The sequence below is a fragment of the Egretta garzetta genome, unplaced genomic scaffold, assembly GCF_000687185.1.
Source record: "Egretta garzetta isolate BGI_Z169 unplaced genomic scaffold, ASM68718v1 scaffold881, whole genome shotgun sequence".
Taxonomy (NCBI): Eukaryota; Metazoa; Chordata; class Aves; order Pelecaniformes; family Ardeidae; genus Egretta; species Egretta garzetta.
In genome coordinates this window covers 42,114-49,002 of record NW_009258638.1, presented here as the reverse complement: position 1 = coordinate 49,002, position 6,889 = coordinate 42,114, and positions in this window count along the sequence as shown.

Sequence of the window (6,889 nt, the reverse complement as noted above, 5' to 3'; positions counted from 1 at the left end):
AACCTCTGAGGAAGTCCAAGTCAGAAGCCAAATTCAAAGTACCTTGAAGCAGTAATGGGCCCCAGTAAGGGCCATTACTGACAGAGCCTCCCCAGGGACTTGTTAGAGCAGCTCGTTGTAGGCCACAATTGCAGGGAGGCAAAGGCACTGTGTAAGTGGCTGCAACACTGTCAAATTCTTGGTTGGTGTTAGGCAGCAGAAAGGCCAAGCCCTGACCCGCAGGCCCTGGGAAGGCAGATCCTGTCCCTCCTGCATGGCTCAGGGCCCTTTCTGAGGGACAGTGGGGTGTGAGGGTGAGCAATGCCAAGTGTAGGAAAACTGTACAGCCCGTCCTGGTTTGGCCAAGGAGGGCTGAGGAGGAAACCAAGAGCAGAGCCTCCAAATCCAGTTTCTCCTGGCAGGCCTCAGCGTCAGTTGCAACTGTCCTAGCCAAAGGGACAAACACCTTTGTCTTCTGTGACCTTTCAGCCTTGACAGAGCCCTCGGCCATCTTGACTGCAGTCTGTCCCACACTGTCCCATGCCTACAGCTCTTTCCTTTCAGGCTGTAGACACCCATCTTACTTTCCCACGTAGCTATCACACCAGCATTTCTAGACCTTTGCTGATGTCTCTCTCCACCCATCTTTGGCTGTTGCTTGAAAAACAAAGCCATGGGCTGATGCTCCCTCTGGCTGACCTCCTGCACCACAAGGATACCCTCTGAGTGAGACTTATTGTTCATACCCTCCAGTCTGAACCTTTCAAGATGCACTTTGTTGAGGTTTCCCTCTCTCTTCCCACTACCAAGAAAATATCCATCATCTCTGAAACCATGCTTCAGGGAGTTGCATTCTTATACTATGGAGCTGTGAGCCTCCACTTCATGAGGCTTAAGAAGCCCAGGTCCCTCAGCTTCTCCACACAGGCACCAAAACACATCCTGAAAAATCTCCTCTAGAACCTCTCCACTTCCTCATCTTTCTCCCACACTGCAGAGCCCCACATGCAGAAACACTTGTCCAGATGTGGCCACAGCAGTGCTGCGTCAAGGAGGGTGATAACTCCCTTGCCTGGCTGCCCATGCTCCCCCTCATGCAGCCCAGTGTGCAGCTGCCCTTATTCATGCACCACTGGCTCACAGGGCATTCCTCTTCATGCCCAGGCCCTTCTCCTCAGGGTCACTCCTGAGCTGCTAAGGTCCCAGCCTGGCCTCAGGTTTGGGAATTATTCTGCCCCTGATACAGGATTGGTCATTTCTCCTTGTAAAAGTCTGTGATATTTCTACTGAATGAATCCAAGAGTTTTCCTAAGTTCCCCTGGAGTGAAGCTCTGTTTGGACAGCTGTTAATGTGCGCATAGAGTTGGCTCACCTTGACATGTGGTGCCTCTGACAAGGTAATAGCATCTGGAATGACAGGACACTACATATAACAGAAGGAGGTACTAGGTTAATGGCATTGCTGACCAGGGCAGGAATTCCCATGGTGAGAAGCTCAGAAGCACCAGATGAGGGTACAAAGGAAGCCAAACGAGGGCCAGGGAGGGAAGGGTGAAGAGAGATGGACTGTTTGCATGGGAGGGTATAAGGATGGTGTCGAATATGGGAGTGGAAAAGAAGAAAAAATGTACTTTATAGATATAAAACAGTGAGTTAACACGGTTCAATGGTAAATGCAAGAGTGGTTTAAGAAGATTCAGTTGTAAGGAACATTTGGTTATTTACCGAATGGAGGAGAGAGTCAGACAAACTGTCAGGGTGACCCAACATTGGAGTCATGAGTTTTGGAAAGGATCACTTTACTTTCTAAACTCCACCTTCAGAGAGGAGTCTAGGTGTGGTGCAGTCCAATCCTTGTCCCACATTTGGTCAATAGTGTATATCTAAAGGATTACATATGCATGATCAGTCCTTGTTATCACTTAGCCAAGGTTTCAAAGCTTAGCATGCTGTTGCGTTAAGGGATCTCTTCACCTTGAGGAGTGACCTTGAGAGGCGTCCCTGCAAAAGGGGTGATCCTGGTGTGCAGCCCAATGCCGTGCAGGAGAGCTCAGAGGGCTCTTGGGCTGCTCACTATTGATGGGGGTAAGATGGCTGACTCAGTCATGCTTACATACCGATGGCAGATGTTGGTTTCTTCCAAATTTAACTTGAGTTTCGCATTGACCAGCACTGTGGTTAGGTGGACGCAGTGCCATAAATCAGACCCTGGCTACTGTGGCTCCCCCGAATCCCACTTGAGCTGGGTGCATCCATCATAACCAGATGCATCCATCCCGACTGCCACTGGTGGTTATCGCTTGAGCAGGGTTGCAGAAAAGGTCAGGTGAGGGGCGGGGTGCAGAGCACACCACCACACCATGTTCCTGCTGCTGGCCTATCACCTCCAGAGACAGAACTGCCCTCACAGGCCCCTTCACAGCCATCTGCTTCCTACTGGATTGGCAGTTTCTGAGACACAACTGACCTCATCATACCATACCCATCCATCCTGCTCCTTACAGCCCAGGACCTGACCAGAATGCTTGTTTTATCAAATTTATCAAAGATATGTCCTACTAATGATTTGAGTAGAGAAACATTCTTCACAGGAACTGCTACATTTCTCTTGCACATTTTATGAGTCTTCTGCTTTTTTTTTTTTCTTCTTCCTTTACCCATTCTGTCTTCATAAACCTCTACGGAATCACAGAATAACTGAGGTGTGAAGAGAGCCCTGAACATGTCCTTGCCTCACTCTCCTGCTCAAGGCAGGGTTGACCAGATGAGGCTGTTAAAGGCCTCTTCCCAGCTTTGCTTCATCCACAAAGGAGCTGACAGTGCGCTCCAGCACACCCTACAGGGGGATAAAAAGACCTTCCACAGTGTTGGCCGAAGTGCTGGTCACTGGGGACTGCCACTAGTAGCTGCCTGCACAGAGGACTTTGGACCACTGATGACATTTGGGCCTGGTCACCCAGCCAACTTCCCACCCAATGTCCACTTCTTCAGCCCAGAGAGCACTAATCTGGCTATAAGGACACCACGGCAGACCATGTCAAAGCCCTTGCTAAATTCCATGTACACAGCATGCCTTTCTTCCCCCTGCCAATTTTGGTTCATCAGTCCCTTTGTTGTTCTTCAGGTGCCTGGAAATGGCTGCAGGAGAACATTGTCCCATCCCCATTCCAGGGACGGATGTAGGCTGACCAGCCTGTATTTCTCCCAGTTAACGTTCCTGCTTTCTTGAAGATGGGATTGATGCCTGCCTTTTGCAAGCACCCTGGAACCTCTCTGATTGGTCTGGCTTTTTTGAGAGCACAATCCAGAAGGGTGACATAGCGGACAGGAGCACTTGCAATGCGCATGTCCGAGGCAGCTGAGGGGAATCTCACTGGGCCCGTGAGGATTGTTCCTGGACTCACACACAGAAATATCAGGGTTCTGTCAGGTGTCCACATCTGAGCTGGCCTTGTGGACTCCTGATGCACGCAGGGGTATTCAGAGATGGAGTCTTTCCCTTTTACACCCAGAGACAGTGCACCACAGGGCTCATAGTGCCTGTCCAGCCTCCCAGGCCTGCAGTGTATTGCCCTGCTCTGCACTCATCTGACATGCCCCCCAGCATGAGGACCGGACACAGGGACCTTAGTTCACAGAGCACATTCCACTGCTGCATTCAGGTGGTTTCCCATGGGTTGTTACTCCCAACATGAAGTGACCTCGAGGCACTCTCTGTCCCACAGGCCTTCATGGAACCCCAAGGAATAGCTGATAGTGCTTGTGCTCACTGAGGTTCTTCTCACCTCACATACGTGCTGTGCATGCTTACATCTCATCTGTACAATGCAAACATGGACTTCTGACCTACTCATTCAGTGACCTTCCATGGAGGCACAAAGAACCTCTCCAAGCTGGGCTGAGGGGCCAGAGCTGGAAATGGTGGTTGTGAGGGGCCAGTCCCGGATGATTGTCCTGAGGCAGCTCTTCCAGGGTGTCCAGCAAACACAGGCACAGGCCAGACCCTGCTCTTCTGGTCCTTCAGGTCTCTCGCAGGAGGCCTGGCTGTGCGAGGACACTGCTGCATGCCCCAACCCTGCAAACTCGCATTATTTAGCTGTATACTGGTGTTTTCAAGTGCAGGCCACTTTTCTGTGCATGTTCTTTAGAGAAACTTTGGTAGAAGACCTAAGCCCTCAGTGCTGCTCAGAGATCACCTTTCCTTATGGAAATGCTGTTGTGGAGGCCAGCTCTGTCACAGAGGTGCCCATTGCCTGTCCCTGCCTGCTGTTACAAGACTACCGTGCAGCAGGACTTTGACCAAGCTGCCAGAATACTTAGGCCTTACACCAATGCAAAGGATCAGAAAGACATTGTGGAGGTGGAAGGACAAGACCTCTGAAAGGCCAAGTGCCGGTGCTCCCTGGCAGTGCTGCCATGCCGGGACTCTTTTCCTCTCCACCTCGGTATAAGGAACTGTCACTGTAGATACAAAAAGGCCTTGGATGAAACATCTCATGAAGAAAAAGGGTCATTTAAGGGCTCTTTATTTTGTTTAAACACAAAAAGAAGTGTGGTTCCCCATTTACGCAGCCACTCAGTCAGCAAAGCAAAGCAGATGGTGAATTAGAAAGGGGAAGACAACATTATCACAAGTAAAAACCTACCACCGAGAAAAAAAGTACAGAAGAGAGGCTGGGCCTGCAATTAGTTACATTACAACTGCTATGCAAAAGAATTTTATTGCTTAAAAAGTACATCCAGTTTCCACACTGCATCCTTGAGCTCCTGGTTCCTCATGCTGTAGATGAGGGGGTTCACTGTTTGGGGCACCACTGAATACAGGACTCCCACCACCACATCCACCAAAGGAGATGAGATGGAGGGGGGTTTCAGGTAGGCAAACATGCCAGTGCTGATGAATAGGGAGAGCACGGCCAGGTGGGGGAGGCACATGGAAAAGGCTTTTTGCCGTCCCTGCTGAGAGGGGATCCTCAGCACAGCCCTGAAGATGTGCATATAGGACAGCATGATGAAAACAAAACACCCAAGTGCTAAACACACACTGACCACAATAAGCCCAAATTCCCTGAGCAGGAGAGCTTGAGGATTTGGGAGACTTCACAGAAAAACTTGTCCACAGCATTGCCTTGGCAGAGGGGTATGGAAAACTTATTGGCCATGTGAAGGACAGCATAGAGGAACTCACTGCCCCAGGCAGCTGCTGCCATGTGGACACAAACTCTGCTTCCCAGGAGAGTCCCATAGTGCAGGGGTTGACAGATGGCAATGTAGCGGTCATAGGCCGTGATTGAGAAGAAAATACTCTGCTACAGTCAAGAAGAATACAAAGAAGACCTGTGAAGCACATCCTACATAGGCGATGACCCTGGTGTCCCAGAGGGAATTGGCCATGGATTTGGAAAGAATAGTGGAGATGGATCCCATGCTGACGAGGGAGAGGTTGAGGAGGAAGAAGTACATGGGGGTGTGGAGGCGGCGGTCAAAGGCTATGGCGGTGATGATGAGGCCGTTGCCCAGGAGGGCAGCTAGGTAGATGCCCAGGAAGAGCCAGAAGTGCAAGAGCTGCAGCTCCCGTGTATCTGTGAATGCCAGGAGGAGGAACTGGGTGATGGAGCTGCTGTTGGACAGTTGCTGCCTCTGGGCATTGGGTCCTGTTCTCAGAGGAAGAGTCAATGCAGAGTTAAGGGACACTTCTCAGGGGAAAATCAAAGCCTTTCTCCTAGACCTACACCATGCTAACCTCCAAATCCCCCCACCGATTTTCCAGGAGATGTTCCTTCAGCTCCGTGGCTACAACCCTGGCTTGTGCTGGCCCAACGTGCCGTGAGGAGCAGGACCTCTGCCCACTGGCTCCTGAGGAGTCAGCCCTGCCCTGCAGTAGTAAACTCATGGAAACAGTGGGGGCAGGGGTCAGTCCTGGTGTTTGACTTTGTCAGATGAAACAGTTCCTAACATAGAAGGGCCTGTCAACATCTGCACTCTCTGTGCTAAGGAACAGGAACAGAAGAAGACATTTGGAGAGGTTTGGGAAATTTAAAGCTCCCCCCATCTTACCTGGGGTGTTTTCTTGGGTGTCAGAAAACCTCAGCATTTCTGCTGCACTCAGGGAGAACAGACCCTGTGGGTCCTGTGAGGCAAAAGGATTGCCTGTGGCTTAGTGTAGAGTGAGGGGAGCTGGTCTGTCCTTCTGTCTTGCTCCCAGGTGCCCTTTCTTGCACAATTAAGAGATGAAGGGTGATCAAACCTTTGCCTTATCCTAGAAAGCAGTCAGACACTGTTGATAGCAGAGTTATCCAGCGCAGACCACTAAAATGTCTCACCCTTTCTCAAGGTCTCAGCACCCTCGTTTTAGCCAAGGAAACACATGGCTCCTTTTAGCAAACAGACATAATTTTCTTGGTCACAACATCTCTTCTCTTCCCCATGAGGCTTTCACATAACATAAAGGTACTATGGGACAGGTTTTCGTCATGAAAGGCTGCTCACAGCCTTATGGAAACCTCAAGGAGATAGCCAGGTTCTCTAATGATAGCATCTGGCTAAGAGAAAACCAGTTTATTCTTCAGCCCTACAGGCTGCCTTGCCCACAGACTCACAGAGTAGAAGAAAGCTGAGACAGTCATTTCCACGGACACACCTGCAAGGAGAAACCCAGAAGACCAGTGCCTGACTCTCCAGCTAAAACACCACCTCTCTACTAAACTGGGCAGCAAGAATGAAATAACAATAGCAATAACGCAGACCAGTGGAGAAAGAAGAGAAAACGTAAGAGAAAATGGCTGAGAGCGGCCAGGGCAGAGGCAGGTGGGACCTCAGGCACCATTACCCTGCCCCAGCTCTGCACGCCACCTCCCAGGCACCACCATTGCCGGGCAGCTGCTCTCAGCCCCTGGGCTCTGCAGAGGGA